The 17,329-nt window shown below is 43.0% G+C and overlaps 1 protein-coding gene across 4 annotated transcripts in view; it reads right to left on the reverse strand.

Annotated features, from left to right (window-relative positions):
- Nucleotides 1–17,329, reverse strand: part of AOAH (acyloxyacyl hydrolase) — a 173,772-nt gene that overhangs the window by 73,450 nt on the left and 82,993 nt on the right. The window lies entirely within an intron of this gene.

Below are 17,329 nucleotides of genomic sequence, written 5' to 3' on the forward strand. Positions count from 1 at the left end.
ATTGTTCCTCCTCCCCTCTGGTCTAATTCCTAGAAAAGGCTTATCTAGATTAATGTGTTCAGAATAGGGTTGCCAGATTTAGCAAGTAAAAATACAGATGCTCAGTTAAATTTGAGTTCCTATGAACAAGATGTGGTACATACTTTCAGCAGAATACTACTCAGTCTTAAAAAAGATGGAAATTCTGACACATGCTACAACATGGATGAACCTTGAGGAAATTATGCTAAGTGAAAGAAGTCAGTCACAAAAAGACAAATACTGCATGATTCTATTTGTATGAGCTATCAAGAGTAGTCAAATTCACAGAGACATTAAGTAGAATGGTAGTTGACGGGGACTGGGGGGAGACGAAACGGGGAGTTGCTATTTAATGGGTATAGAGTTTCAGATTTGCAAGATGAAAAGTTCTGGATGTTGGTTGTATAACAGTATGAATATACTTAACACTACTGAACAGTACGTTTAAAAATGGTAAGATGGGGCTTCCCTGGTGGTGCAGTGGTTGACAGTCCACCTGCGGATGCAGGGGACACGGGTTTGTGCCCTGGTCTGGGAAGATCCCACATGCCGCGGAGCGGCTGGGCCCGTGAACCATGGCCGCTGAGCCTGCGCGTCCGGAGCCTGTGCTCCGCAACGGGAGAGGCCACAACAGTGAGAGGCCCGCGTACCGCAAAAAAAAAAAGGTAAGATGGCAAATTTCATGTTATGTGTATTTTACCACAATTTTAAAACAGGAATATGCAAAAAGTTGAATTGAAATTAAACGGGATAATTTTTAGTATTAGTATGTCCTGGAACATACTTATACTTAAAAAATTATTTGTTGTGTATCTAAATTCAAATTTAAGTGGGTGTCCTGAATTTTACCTGGGAATCCCAGTTTGGATAAAATCTCAGAAAGCCAATGATCCCTTTTTGCCTTGGCTGACAGGAAAACTCAGTGCCTGGTTGCAGGAAGCAGTTTATTTCAGGAAATAATGTCATCTCCTCCATGTTCTCTGTGTTTCCCAACCTTGAAAACACATGCCCCCTTTGGATGAACATGAAAGTCTTGAGTCCACCTTCAATCTTATTTTAAAATGGAAAAGAAATGACAGATAATACCTAAGACAAATCACATCAAAGCAATTGTAGCACTGAATAGGACTTTTCAAGTGGCCTATGGTCCTGCCTCCTGCTCACTTTCTCACCCATGATCATCCTTGCCTTGTCTCCTAGAGAGACTCTGAATATGGAAGCTGTGAGGGAAGGAAAAGCCACATTTCTCTCTCCTTAACCATTCAAAAGTGTATCTTTATTGTTTTTTCTGATTGCAAAGTAGTACATGCTTCTTATAAAAATTCAAACATCATAGTAACATACAATGTGGAAATGAAAGTCCCCCATCACCTCTCCTTAAGAGATAACTATTATGAGATAACCACTGTTAACACTTTGTATTATTTATATGTATATAATATATAATGGAATCTACTCATTCTTCCTACTTCAGAGTGTGTGATAGTCCCTACTATCCTATAGAGAATGAGTACTCAAAAGAAATAAAATAAAATTTGTATTTCTCAGTTTTGGACTGCTACTAGTTGGATGTGTTCCCACAAAAGTTGGGTTAAAGGCCTAACCATCAACGTCTCAGAATGTGACTTTATTTGTAATTGGGTCATTGCAGATGTAATTAGTTAAGTGAAGATGAGGTTGGAGTAGGAAGGGTTCCTAGTCCAATATGATTAGGGGTTCTTATAAGAAGAGGAAGAAGAGAAGCTAGGAAAGAGGCATGGAACAGATTCTCTCTCAGATCCCTCAGGAGGAACCATCCTGCTGACATCTTGATCTCCAAATTCCAACTTCCAACTTCCAAAACTATGAGAGTAAATTTCCTTGGTTTTAAGTCACCCAGTTTGTGGTACTTTGCTGTGGTAACCCTAGAAAATGAGGACATGGCCTGAATTGGACAATTTGCTTATAGTTCTTATGATTCAGGGGTCCAAGATATAAACCCTTCTATTATGCTGACTTCTCAAAGTAAGTCATATAATAAATACGTTCCACATGCACTGGTTATCCCATGGTGCCTTGCACTCTTTTCCATGGCTCTGTGAGCTTCCTTCACTCCCCTTTCCTCAACCACCTCCCCCTTGCACATGTCAATCCCAAGGTCCCCAGCCTTATTCTTATCCCAAGTGTGATTTCCAGCACAGTAGGGGCTGGAAGTGGATGGGAGGTGGTTGGGAAGGACGGCTTCTTGGGATACATCTGTATTCGTTATGATTTATCCCCGTCAAAGGAGCAGAAACAAACTCGTGGAAAGGTGGCTTCCAATAAGCCTCGGAGCACCGTGCAATTCCAGTGACTGACACTTTGTTCCCCCTTAGCAAGAAGCACCCACCACATTACCGTGGTGGAGTTTTTTTTTTTTTTTTTTTTTTTTTTTTTTTTTGCGGCACACGGGCCCCTCACTGTTGTGGCCTCTCCCACTGCGGAGCACAGGCTCCGGAAGCGCAGGCCCAGCGGCCATGGCTCATGGGCCCAGCCGCTCTGCGGCATGTGGGATCCTCCCAGACCGGGGCACGAACCCGTGTCCCCTGCATCGGCAGGCGGACTCCCAACCACTGCGCCACCAGGGAAGCCCACCGTGGTGGAGTTTTGAGCAGGAACTCTCTTTTAGTTTTTGTTCCTCCTGGCACTATAACTCAAATGTTTTCTCTTATTTTTTTCTGTAGGCCTTTCTGCTTATAATGTGTGCTTATATGTTCAATTCTGCTAGAGAAGACAAGAAAAACACATAGAATAGATGAAAATCATAAGCTGTGGTAAGTCGAGATAGTGAGCAGGCAAGTGGTTTGTGAGATGCAGGCAGAATTTATGCGCTGTGTTAAGTAAGTTAGCAACCTGTAAAAACATGTTAAAACTTAAAAGAACGATACAACACTCCCCCACACCACCCTCTCACATTTTTCTCAGTCATCCGCACAATGACAAGCCCAGATTTGGGAAACTGGGTTTGGAACTGGGCTTCTGATTCTGGGTGGGTCTGCTCTCTCTTTCAGAAGAAGTTGTTAGGCAAGAACTCTGCTCACATAGGGAGGTGTGCAGCCTGGAATAATAATGGCGGGGATGGTAGTTCTGAAGTGTGCCAGCAAAGTGGGGAAAGGGCTCTGCTCTAGGAATTAGGAGATCTGACTTCTATGTCTGGCTCTACAAATACAGCAAAACTTCATGGTTTGGATATGACACTCTGGAAACAGGTTCCATACTTCACACAGCCCCCATTCTCAATCAGGGGCGGGTAAACAAATTTTATCTCCCTGGTGGGGGATGAAAAGATGTTGAGAAAGGGGTAGGACCAGTGAGGAAATGGCCAGCCACCCTGTCTTGAGAAGTGGGGTCTCCATGTCCCCAGCATTCTCCCAGCTCAATCTTTCTGGATCAACCTGAAGAAATGGTCTCAACTACCTGGGAGAATCCTGGACCCTTTGCTCTTCAAGAAGCCCCCACCATCTGTGGAATCATCCCGACCAGGTGCTGAATTATAGCTGGGATCAGGGTGGGTTTGCATTCCATAGTTTGAGCCCTAGAAGGCCCAGGAAGGTAAACTGCATAGGTGTATCCTGGTTATTTGATTAACCTTGAAATAACGCAAATTTGTGTTTTCCTGGTTAAATATTTTCGACTTCACTTATGGTGTTACGGCAAGGTTTTACTACTACTAACTGTGCAAAATCAAGGAAAATGTAGCTTTACCAGCGTTCCAGCTCTGACGTCTCTCATTATATCCTATCCACTTCAATAAGACTGTTGGGAGGATCAAAAGACAGTGAGAGAAGCAGGTTGACAAGCAGAAGGCCTACACTATGTAAAGCATCATGTTTAGGATGGATCACCTAGTCTCTCCCTTTCCAAGTGGATCGTCCCAGGTTTTAAGAAGAATAAAGTTTATTGACAGGTAATAGAAAAGACTTGAGCAGACAAATGGAAGCCTCTACCTATTTGTTCTGCCTTAGGAAATTTGGTAGCTAAAAACGAGAGGTAACAGCCAAAGTTTTATAGACCTTAGCAAAAAGAGAATGTTTAAGTCCTATCACATTAAACACTAAAAGCCTTATTTAAGCAACATTATACTCAAGATACTTCAGGCATTTAAGGCAGGAAATATGCAAATTAAGATCTCCCTCATGAACTCCTGCTTATTCCTCTTAAGCATTTATGTTCTCAGGAAACTCATCTTAAATGTACCTTAAATGTGCATATGTGGAAAGACTTTATATTTACCAAGAAAAATTTTCCAGGCTTGTAAAGAGCATCAGAAACTCAATGAGTATTAAATCAACTACTGCATTGCTTCAAGTTTTCTTCTGATTTTATCAATGACATAAAAATGTTTTATGTCATAATTGGCAAGTATATACCATTTTTTGTGTAAGCACTTTTTGAGCAACCACTGTGTATCAGAAGCTGGATATTACCTCTTAAAAAAGAACAAGTACACAGGTCTACGGCTTCCCTGGTGGCACAGTGGTTAAGAATCCGCCTGTCCATGCAGGGGACACGGGTTCGAGCCCTGGTCTGGAAAGATCCCACATGCCACAGAGCAACTAAGCCCGTGTGCAGCAACTATTGAGCCTGTGCTCTAGAGCCCACGAGCCACAACTACTGATCCCACGTGCCACAACTACTGAGCCCGCGCGTCTAGAGCCAGTGCTCCGCAACACGAGAAACCACCACAATGAGAAGGCCGTGCACTGCAACGAAGAGTAGACCCCACTTGCCGCAACTAGAGAAAGCCTGTATGCAGCAACGAAGACCCAACGCAGCCAAAAATAAATGAATTAAAATAAATTAAAAAAAAAAAAAGAACAAGTACCCAGGTCTCATACAAACAGCAGTAAATTAAATGACCCTGCCTCAACCCAACTGAGATACTGAAAAAGGCCCTTTTAAGACGGCGCCTCCCATCACTCATTCTGGTCCACGGAGGATTTCTGTATTTTCTGTTGGTGGAAGAATCCCTTACATTGGGCAGCAGGGCCCAGAAAAACTACTGAGAAGGGAACTTAGAGGGAATTTGGATAACTTGCCAAAGTCACAGAGCTGGTAAACAGTGGTGCTGGGATTTGAACCCAGGTTCTGGTGGAACTAAGAAAGGAGAGGCTTGGAACAGGCAGGGGTCCTCATAAGCTCAGCTTTTGATAGCCCTGTTGTACCTGGTCCTTGCTTTTCCCTTAAGCTGCCAGATCTCCTGGAATCACAACATTGGCTAAGCTGGGTTTGCTAGTTTTTGAAAATGAGGCTTCCTGATTGCCTGCTGAGGGGACGGTCTCTCAGACACTGCTTCGGGTAAGAAGTTCAGAAGCCTATAGATATCTCTAGAGTTGTCTCCAGCTTTTCCTCCTCTGTGTTTCTCTTTTATGGAAGCCATGCATAATTTATAAAGAATGCAGAATGAGTGTTCTGGGGATAAGTACTGAAATGATACGTGGACCCTACACAGACACCTACTCACACACCCCACTCACGTTCCAGGGCCTGTTCTGGCCTGACACATGCTGGGGAAAGGCAGCCACAGAGAACAGTGCACTCTGCTGCTCTGGAGGTTTAGCTTCCAGCGGGGCCTGGCAGATGAAGTTCTGGGAGAACAAGGAGAGAACAAATCATTGGGTTTCTGCCTCTGTAATCTCAGGCTTAACTAGAGCAGGCAGCACTGTTCACTCAGCTAAGGCTTTGATATAGACAACTTTAAGAACATAATGTAACTCTGAGTTAGATTTGTAAACTTTAGCAACTCATGTGCAGCGAGACGAGTCTGCTGTTGAGGTCCCTGTGGCCCTATGATTCATTACATTCAGAGAGAGAGAGAGAGAGAAGGAGATTAAGAAACACAGCAAGTGTCAGACCGGCATTCTGTTGGCCACTGTGCCTTATTCGTGGAGCTCACAGTCTAGAGGGGCACAGGAAATAAACACTTCCCAGCTGAGTAACCTGGAAGACTTTCTTTAACTCCTCTGTGTCTCACTCAGTTTCTTATCTATAGAATGGACAAATAACAGCACCTATATCATTGGGTGGTTGAGAGGATTAGAAAAGCTAATCTGTGCCTAAAGTTTAGAATTGTAAGTGCTCAATAAAAGTTAGCTGTTAGTGGTATTCCTAAGAAGTCCAGGGTAATAGAAAAGATCCCTATTCCACAGGTGGAGATTTGGGGAAGGAATCTTGAAAGAAATGTTATCCAGTGTAAGTCCTGTAAGGTTAGTAAGAGGGAGCCAGCAGAAGAGGGGTAGGGAAACAGAGTTTAAGCATTGGCTATGCCATAGGTAAAACCACAAGGCTAAATCCATCATATTATATACAAGGAAGACCAACGAACTCCCCCACTCCGACCAACCCCAAACACAACATTGGCCAGTTATCTATTGCTATGTAACAAATTACCTCTGAATTCAGCAGCCTACAACATACTACCTATAAGCAGATCAGTAACAGTAACTGCTCAGCCCCAGGGATGAGGTCTATTCAATGCACATTTAAACTTCGACTTGAGCTAAATAAGTGATTTTCAGGGAAAAGGTATAGCATTTCATCTTTGACCCTGTGCCCGTCCAAAAACTTATGGAGCAGTGAAGATAATGTCAAATAAAGAATTCTAGCAAATATGACCAGTAAATATAAAGAGGACAGAATGGCAGGCAACAATCTTTCATCATTTTGCCTGAAAATAGGTTTTTTTATTTTTTTTATTTTTACCTTGTCAGCTCCTCTTAGTCTTTTCCTTTTTCTATTATTTACTATTTAACTTCTAACCCCATGATTTATTTATTCAATGAATGAGTGGAGGGATGCTTTTATCTAACTGCCCCATATCCAGTGAAAATGCATCGTGTAGTTGGACTTTTTCTACAAATTCAATTCCTTCCATCATCATTTCCAGAGGGATTGGAGAACTGTATCCAAATTCATAAAAGTGAGAAAACAAGAGTTTAAAATGTGAGCCCGCCTGCTGCAACTAAGACCCGGTACAACCAAATCAATCAATCAGTCAATATTTTTAAAAAAATGTCATGTTCACAAATCAGTCTTTCATGGGGTCAATGAAAAAATTCTTTCACAAACAGAAAAAATAACTCCTCTAAGGGCCAGAAACAGCAACAAAGGGTGCTTATCATAAAAGTCTACTCAAGATACCATCACCGGATTTTGCTAAGGTTTAGTCATTCCTGAAGCAGTAGGCCGCTATTTGTCTGAAGCGGGGGTAGTTTTCCTTTGAGAGCTAAAATCCAGGCTTAGATTCTAGAAGAAGCCCAAAGTCCACATTCAAGCTACGGAGGTAAGGACATGGGAAGCCGTTACTGGGCCACCTCATGACCAGGCCTGAGCTGGGCTCTCCAACCCACTGTCTCACTCATAAAAATGATCTCATTTTCTTTCTCTCCTCTGTTTCACCTTCTACCAAGAAGCTGTCACAAAACCTCGCTCTTTCTATCCTTCCAACTTGAGTTAGTGCCGCCGTCTTCAGCGGCGTATCCCAGAATCTCGTGGGGAGGTTCTTTAAAATATGAATCCTGTTTGGGTAGGTTTGTGGTGGGGCCCTAGACTTCTTATTTTTAAGAAGTGCCCTAAATGGCTGCAGTGACTGGCCAAGTTTGGGAAAGGCTGCTCTACAGACTACAGCCGCTATTCAACATCATCCTCCAAGTGCCCCAGCCTCTTCTCCCGGCCCCGTCTCTCCCTCCACTCAACCACCTGCAGCCCCTCAGACCTCCAGGCTTGTCACAAGCTCTTCCTCTTCCTTCACTGTCTTTATTGATCACTTGCTGCTCATCAGTCAAGCATTAGCTAAATGCTGACCTTCTTGACTGCCCTGCCCTTCCTCTGTGAGGTACCCTCCTCCGACTCTCATCACACCTTATTATATGAGAGGAAAGCACATTTCCATCTTAAGTCACTAATTTGGAGATGCTTTCTTTCACAGCAGCTGAGACTATACCCTCCTTGATTAATAATTAGTCCTTTAAGAAGTGCTGACCTACCCTCCCTTCTTGCTGGCTAATATGTTATCAACGTGAGAGCATGACCTCTTCGGTGCTTCTGTTTTAAAAAATTGAATTATAGTTAATTTACAATGCTGTGCTAGTTTCAGGTGTGCAGCAAAGTGATTCTGTTATACATACATACATATACATATATACACATATATATTCTTTTTCAGACTCTTTTCCATTATAGGTTATTACAAGATATTGAATAAAGCTCTCTGTGCTATACAGTAGGTCCTGTTGTTTATCTATTTTACATATAGTAGTTCATATATGTTAATCCCAAACTCCTAATTTATGCCCCCCTCATCCCCTTTGGTAACCATAAATTTGTTTTCTATATCTGTGAGTCTATTTCTTTTTTGTAAATAAGTTCATTTATATCATTTTTTAGATTACACATATAAGTGATATCATGTGATATTTGTGTTTCTCTGACTTACTCCACTTAGTATGATAATCTCTAGGTCCATCTATGTTGCTGCAAATGGCATGATTTCATTCTTTTTTATGGTTGAGTAATATTCCATTGTGTATATATACCCTTTGGTTCTTCTTGATCTACTTACCTTTGGGTTCTTTATCAATCAGGGTTTAAATTCTTGGTGACGCTGTCCTCAATTTCTGCTTCTGGAATCTTTGGACCTTGTATTTCATAATTTCCCTCTAGGAATGATGGTTGAGCTCCTACCTCTGACCAATCCTCCAGTCATTGCCTTAAGCAGGAAATCCCCAGGATCACACAGAAGCCAGTCTTGACCCCCAGACCTTGGCAAGGGCTGGGCTGGGTAATTGCTGTCCTCATCATTTCCCCAGGAGTGGCATGGAGGGAACTAGTTGAAGGAACCAATGAGTGAACGGTATGTAGCAATCAATTCCAACTTTCCAAAATTATTTTTAAATGCTAGGGTTGTCCTCTTCCCACATGCCAACTGATTTGAGATTCTAAATGTCCCCCTATGAAGAGTCACTTCCATGAAACCTATTTTATGGCTGAGGAACTTGAGGGAGAGTGTAGCAAAATGGTAGATATAATTAACTAGAGGGCAAGGGATTGTTCTCTGGTCTTAGCAACACACTGGATTGCACAGGTGTTTACTGACACACTATCTATGCGGAGATGTCTATCTAATGTGCTGGGGGAACAGGCATGTGGGCTGAGTAATTATAAATGCCTTTCAGAAGTATGGAGCTTAAAATAATTTCCTCTTGTAGTTTTTCATAACAACCAGTGTTTATGTCTTTTTAATTCTTGCAGAAGGCAGCGAGGGCTAAGATCACTGATGTTTTCAGAAGAATGAGCCTGCAAGAGCCCCTGACTTTGCTGGCAGGTAAGAGACCCAGATGCTCACCTTGAGCAAGAAGAAAAGGGCATTGAATTGATTAGGACTCAAGTCAACAGCCCGTCTGGCCTGTGCCCGTGAACAGGGAAAGGCAACACAAGAACATTCTGTCTCCTGTGGCCTGATTGCTATTGGAGAAAAGGATTCACCATGGGGCATACAACTCTCTTTTTCTGACAGAATAAATGAGAAATAACTAGGATTGGGGCTTCTCTCCTCATTGTTTAGCATCTTTAATCTGCCAGCCTGCAAGATGTCTGAGGAGCAGAAAATGTAATTTTGTCCAGTTTTACTAAACAACAGCTTTTCCTCATCGGAAAAAATAATTAAAAAGTACTCTGACTCTTAATATTTCTGGAGTTGACATGACGTTAGCAGAGATAGAATTTCCATATTTTATTATGCACCATGAAAGTCAGCCTTTATGCTTAATGGAAGCTTATGCTCACTGCTAAATCCAGAGAGCGGAGGCAGGGCGGGTTAGTGAGAGGCAGGGTGAGAGCTCAGATACTGCCTGTGTCACCTGTGGGCTAATAAAGAGTAGCCTAGGCTGATTTACAAAATCATCTCAAAGAGAGGAAAAAAATGCATAGGGGCCTGGAAGATCGGAGCCGCTTTGCTCTCAGGTGAATATGCATTTTCTGCAGCCAGATTAAGGGTACATTTTGTCCTTGACACAGCACGAAATTCAATCTGTGCCTATTTACCCTACAGACAACAGCTTGCCAGGGGTCGTGCTAAGATTTTATAATAGTACAGGCAACAGCCTTTGCTAGCAAAATAAACATTTGGGAAATTGTATTTCAGAATCACTTCTCCTTCCTTCCTGTCCGCCTCCCCGCAACTCGACATGCAATTCTGGTTCAGTGAAATGCAGCATTTAATATTTTGGAAATAATTTTCAAGCAGATGGGGAAGAGGCAGGAAGGCATCATCTACTGCTGGCCTTGATGATCTCTCTACCTCCCCTTCTTCTGCAACAAAACAACTCAAGCAGTGATTGTTTTTTCCTTTGAAAGGAAAAAAAAAAATAAGACAGCATGAAAGTGTTTTCAGATTTGTTTTTTGTTGAAACCTTTCTAAGTTGAGGTCTTCTGTGTGATATGGGAAGCTCATGTTGAACCTGACTGCTAAGGACATCTTGGAGAGACGCTAAGGTGTTTTTAAGGAGGAAGAGGGCAGAGTGAGGCTCAGAACCCTTAGTTTCTGTGGAACCATGAGGGTGATTCTTCACACTCTCTTTATTGAACTACAGATATCTTTCCAGATGAACACACTCCTAATCTCATTAGCTGTAAACAGGCCTCTTGGGTGTCGCAATGCTTTAATTAGAGGATGGCATGAGCAGGAGGGGAGGGGGGCTGGTGCAGGAAAGACACCCAAGACTGTGAATTCCTTTTCGATGGGCACAGTTGGGATGGGGTGATGTATCGGCAGGAGTGTTTTCTGCCTTATAGGGAGACAAAAGCAAAGACATGTTGACTAGTCTCATAAAGGGCAGAATGGCCTATTATGAACAATGAATGCTTGTTTTTCTACAGCACTTACTGCTCTTCCCAGAATATGATTTACTACTTGGTGCAGCAAAGGAATGGCACCAAACACGCTGGGGCTTCCTGAAGGGTCTTGGTTGATAATACGCCTTCCCACGGTCAGACCCCAGCCAAATGTTCACTTTGGAAGAGGTGGTCCCATTACTATTCCTCATGGAACATGAGATCGTGGAGGGATTATAGGGTGGGGTTAGGGGTCAGCGGGTACTTTCAAGTTTCACAGTCAGTGGTACAGAATCCAAATTCAGAACCTCTTTCTGCTGAACAGGTTGGAAAAAGGTCACACAGCTTCATTTTAAAAGACAACTTCTGGCTGTTGCCCTCTTCTGTCATTTTGGGAAGGATTCCTAAAGGCAGTTGAGGAGGGGACGATCTGGCATTAACTGAATAACAACCAGTGTGCGTGCTCCCTGGGTGAGGCGGGTCCCAGGTTAATAAGGACGTAAAGAAACGAGGCTTTACTGGGTTGAGGCCATGCTGACCACCAACCAGGCCTCTGAACCCACAGGGCCCTTGGGGTTGAGTAATCAGCACTGGCCTCTGACAGCTGTTTCCCTTCAGTCACCCAGCCTTGAGCCAACACATAAGATTTCTGCTGCACTTCAATGCCCTTGGACATCTTTGCTTTCCGGTGCCCACTGCTGGCTGGAACTGATTCCAGACTTGATCTGAAAGGGTTTGAGCGGCATGTGCTGGGTAAACACCAATGGCCTCTGGGCTCCAAGCCCACCCCTCTAATCTTTGCTCTGTGCTATGGAGCTGGACTCTGAAAACTACACTTCCCAGATTCCTCTGAGTCTCCCTGCCAATGAGAGGTGCAGGTGGGAGATGGGCAAGTGGGGGTGAGAGAAGGAGAGGAGGAACCATTTTCTGGCGTCTAGTTGAGGTCGGCATCCCCCAGCAGCTTCCAGCCTCCAGCCTTCTATGCTACTTCCAGCTCCTCTCCACACTCCTCAGTGGTTCAGTAGCAGCTGGTTTGTGTGCCCTTGGCAGTCAGAGTACAGGCTGTGCAGTAGTCCAAACACCAGCTGCACCCCTCCCTCTAGCTTCCGGTAACACCTCTTCTTCCTTGTTGTTCCTTAGCCCTGCAGTCAGCAGCTGCTTTTTGCAATGATTAATCTCTGATAACTTCAGCATCCCCCTTTTTGTTCTAATACCTGTGTAATCAGTTCCCTGTATTAAATCTACCAGGGTAGCCAATCCCCTATATTAAATCCCCTCTGTTGGAATGCTTTCATTTTCCTGACTGACCCCTCATAAATGGTGACTCTGACAGTGACAAGAAACCCAGTTTAAAAGGGTTCCACATGCTGAATTAGCCAAAATATTGGAGGCTTTCTCTCTTTGCGGTGACATCACTAAAAGGCTCTCAAATAGGGGAACCTGTGGGCAGAGTGAGGACTGAGGATAGTCTGATGGGCGGAGATGCTCTCTTGGGAACCTCGCACATTCCAATGTGCTCCAGAAATACTTTGGTTGAGGGACTAGCCCACACCATGCTGATGGCTTCCCCATTTTGCCCTGCAGCGGTCTGTCTTAGAGTACAAGCTCTTCCCTGACATGTGAAGAATTTTGAAAACTACACTGCAGTATCCCACAACCACATCTTTCTTTTGTAAATCCTCAAAGTTTGGACATTGGTGGCAGTGGGAAAACGCTATGACAGTGGTTCTCCCCAAAGTCTGGGGACCCCTGGGGATCTTTGAGACCCTCAGAGAGGGTTCATGAGATCACTATTATCATCATAATACTAAAACTTGATTTATCTTTATTTTAATTCACTCATAAGTGTACAATGGAGTTTTCAAAAGGCCACATACATGGATACAGAAATAGATTGAAGGCAGAAGCGGATAGGGGAATTTAGCTGTCTTCTATCCAGATATCAAGGAGATTCACAAAAGTAGAAAAGAATGCTATTATTTTAGCCTTTTTGTTTGTTTGTTTCAGAAAATAAAGTTGTTATAAAAATATGTTATTTATGTTAATGTGTTTCTTATTGTTATTTTCTAATGAGTTAATAAATCCCATTGTGGAGTTGGTACATTCCCTTCACCCTCACTAGTCACTTAAGTTTCATGCTCCAGCCCCTGGTCATCTGGAGTTTAATCCCCACACTGAGGTCAAGTCCAGGCAATCCTCTCCAGGATTTTCAATGGCCCAGGTTGGCTTTCCCTTCCTGGGGTCCATATCCTTGCCCCAGGACACACACTCTTTCTGTCCTGATAACTCAGTCACCACCCTTACATTACTCACAAGAGTGTCAGACTCCAGCTTTTTTGACCCCAGTCTCCGAAGACACCTGTCCAAGTCTCTTAGTGGCCTCCTACAGTGAGGGGAAGCACCCTGCCCTTCCCCCACAGGGACAGCGGAACCCCGCTGCCATACTGACACTAGCGATTCTCAGCCTCAAGCTACAGGTTGCAGAAATGGTTTTCACTCCCTTCTTCTGCAGGTCCTGCTGAAGTCCTTCTAATATTTGACTGTGGAAGGTGGGACTAGTTGGCCCACATTGTCTAAGGCTCTCACTTGAAAGTTAGGTAGAAATAAATAGTCCAGTTTTTAACATCTGTTATAAAATCATCCTGAATTTCTAATGAAATATCTATTTATATTTTATACAGAAGGAAAGTAAAGCTCAGAGAAAATAAGTAAAGGTAAGTGGCTAAGGCAGGATTTGAACACAGGTATGTCTGATTCAAAGTCCAAGATTATTTTATACAGAGATAATTTAGGGGCTTGAAATTCCCCTCTGGGCTCATGGTGTCAGTTTCACAAATGGCTCCCGTGCCATCAGTAGGGTGGCTATATATCCCAATATGTCTGGGCCGGTCTAGGGTAATGCCTGTTGTCCTCACATAATTAACAGTAATGATCCCTCTTCTCTCAAGTTTGGGCAATAAATTATAAGACCACCACAACCTCTAGGGTTAGGGGAGTTTGGTGCAGAGGAACCAGAAGCACCAGAAGTTTTGTAGGAGGGCAGACTCTTCCAGTAGAGTCTCCAAAGCCTGGCTTAGACCCTGCAGGGAAGATATGCACTGGGGAGATGAAGTCCAGGCAGCCTCCCCAGATGCAAGGATGCTGGGAACAGCCCTGGGTTAACCGCAGCCTGAGATATCTGGCTGGAGGAGGGTGGTCTATTCAGAAACTGGATGTAAAGTCCACAGAGCAGGCAGGGTGTGAGAAAACTACATATCCATTGTTGATTCTAGATAACTTCTGAGTCTGTCCATTTCTTTTCTTCCCAAGGTACTCTTCTAGCTTAGGACACTTTTACTAGAATAATAACAAACTCCTAGCTGAGTTTCTGGCCTGCTCCCCCTTCCTCCCCCACGCCCCCCACCAATGTAATCCATCCTGCACATTGAAATCAGAGTGATTTTTCTGAAATTCAAGTCAGACTGATGCTATTTCTTAGTTTAAACCCCTTTGACAGCTTCCTATTGCCTTCAGGATAAACTCTGAGTTCCTTAATGTGGCTTTGATGTCCTTTGAGATCAGCTCCTATGCACCTTCCTAGGCTCTTCTCTTACATTCAGACCTTGTCCTGGATCAATGTCAGTTCAGCCCCACCAAACTTCTCATAACTCTGCACCCTCTTACTTGTGAGCCTTTGCATGTGCTCTTTCAGCCCCTAAGACACTCCTTCCTAGGTCTGCTGGGACGGATGCCTCCGATGCCTCCTTCCTCCCAGTTTAGGAAGCACGCGTACATCACAGCAGCTCACACTCTGGAATTGCCTATTTGCTTACTTGCATTTCCCCACAAGGCCTGAAACTCTCTGAGGACCTGGGCTCTTCCCATCCTCTTCACCTCTGTGTCATTAGCTCCTATAACAGTGTTTGGCACGTGGTAGGTCCTGGGTTAGGATTTAGTGATATTTTGCTTACAAACATTAAAACCCAAATAACCAAAACAGGAGACATCTGAGCTCAACATACATCATGGGTGTCCGCTAGGCATGGTACTTATACCTAACCTGATTCTCTGTGCAAATGAAGAGACTCTATAGATAATGTTTTAAAAACTGGAAGTCTTTTTTAAAAAGGAGCATTTAAAAAATATTCCATATATGAGTGAAATCACATGGTATTTGTTTTTTTCCATCTGACTTATTTCACTTAGCCTAATACCCTCAAGGTCCATCCATGTTGTGGCTAATGGCAAGATTTCATCTTTTTATTTTTATGGCTGGGTAGTATTCCATTGTATATATATATCACATCTTCTTTTTTTTCCTAATCATGGTTTTGATCTTTATTATCTGATCGATCTTGGGCAGGATCCTTAAGTTCTCTATGCTTCCATTTCTTTTCTTTTTTTTAAAACATCTTTATTGGAGTATAATTGCTTTACAATGTTGTGTTAGTTTCTGTTGTATAACAAAGTGAATCAGCTATACGTATACATATATCCCTATATGCCCTCCCTCTTGCATCTCCCTCCTACCCTCCCTATCCCACCTCTCTAGGTGGTCATAAAGCACCGAGCTGATCTCCCTGTGCTATGTGGCTGCTTCCCACTAGCTATCTGTTTTACATTTGGTAGTGTATATATGTCAATGCCACTCTCTCACTTTGTCCCAGCTCACCCTTCCCCCTCCCCGTGTCCTCAAGTCCATTCTCTATGCCAGTACCTTTATTCCTGTCCTGCCCTTAGGTTCATCAGAACCTTTTTTTTTTTTCTTTAGATTCCATATATATGTGTTAGCATATGGTATTTGTTTTTCTCTTTCTGACTTACTTCACTCTGTATGACAGACTCTATGTCCATCCACCTCACTACAAATAACTCAATTTCGTTTCTTTTTGTGGCTGAGTAATATTTCACTGTATATATGTGCCACATCTTCTTTATCCATGCACCTGCCGATGGGCACTGGGTAAAGGGGTTCAACTGTATGATGATGTATAGAAACTAAATTTTTGGTGGTGAACATGCTGTAGTGTATACAGAAGTTGTAATATAATGTTGTACATATGAAGCATATATAATGTTACAAACTGATGTTACTTCAATAAAAAATAATAAGTAAAAAAAAAAGGAGTATGATCTATACTGGCCAGAAAATGAAACCGTGAATCAGCTTAATATCCAGTCGTGGATTATGGCTTATACACTGAAAAGGATAGTATGAAACACTGACAGATATAATGAGTAAAAAGACTAAGTAGCAATGTGGAAAAATGATTAGGATTAGTACTAATTTTTTAAAAAAAGGAGCATTGCCAATTGCTTACTTGCTACTCTTGTGACTACATAGTGTGTACGCGTGTGTGTGCGTGCATGCGTAGTGAGGGTAGAGTACTGGGGAAGAGAAAAGTTTAAGATAGTGGGGATAATTTTTTTTTAATATTCTCATAATTGGTTCTAATGTTGACTTTACATCTTCTTTTTTCCCCAATAAGAAGAATATTAAAAGAATATTTCAAAACAAATCTGATGGGCTTCCCTGGTGGCACAGTGGTTGAGAGTCAGCCTGCCGATGCAGGGGACACGGGTTCGTGCCCCGGTCCGGGAGGATCCCACATGCCGCGGAGTGGCTGGGCCCATGAGCCATGGCCGCTGAGCCTGCGCGTCCGGAGCCTGTGCTCCGCAACGGGAGAGGCCACAACAGCGAGAGGCCCGCGTACCGCAAAAAACAAAAACAAAAACAAAAAAACAAATCTGATACTCCAAAATGTTAAAATGATTCTCTCTGGGTGGTAGCACAAGGGAAATTTTAATAATTTCTGTATTTGCTTATTTTTCTCCACTGAATATTTAACATATCTGATTAGATAAAAGCAACAGCGCAAACATTCCCTCTCTTCCCTCTTTCACTTTGGGCAGATTACTTTCTTCCCTATTGGTCTTGGCCATGTGATTTGCTTTGCCTGTGGGTTGATGGTGCACATGATGTAGCAAATATGTTTGTGTGAGGGCCTTGCCCTCTTGCACTTCTGACATTATCATGAAAAGTGCATTGCTCTGCATAGACTGCCCAACCAAGGAAAAATGAGAGACACGTGGAGCAGACCTGGACCCAAGCTTCAGCTTGGAGCGAAGACCAACAGGGCCCAGCCTAGAACAGCTGTGTGAGTGAGAAGAAACGACAATTGTTTTAAGTCATTGAGACTTGGGTGATGTATACAGCATTATTTTGACAATAACTCAGTGATAAATCTTCATTTTCAACATCAACTTTCTGAACAAAATCTCTGTCTTTTATTCTTCTTGTCCCATCTTTCATTCTTATCAAATGGTATCCCACAGAAGTGGCCCAGGCTGGGAGTGCCCAGGCTAACTTTTAGCTTGGAGAGGAATATTAACCTGAAGAGATATATATATATTTTTTTGCGGTACGCGGGCCTCTCACTGTTGTGGCCTCTCCCGTCGCAGAGCACAGGCTCCGGACTCA

Source organism: Pseudorca crassidens, chromosome 8 (assembly GCF_039906515.1).
Source record: "Pseudorca crassidens isolate mPseCra1 chromosome 8, mPseCra1.hap1, whole genome shotgun sequence".
NCBI classification, from domain to species: Eukaryota; Metazoa; Chordata; class Mammalia; order Artiodactyla; family Delphinidae; genus Pseudorca; species Pseudorca crassidens.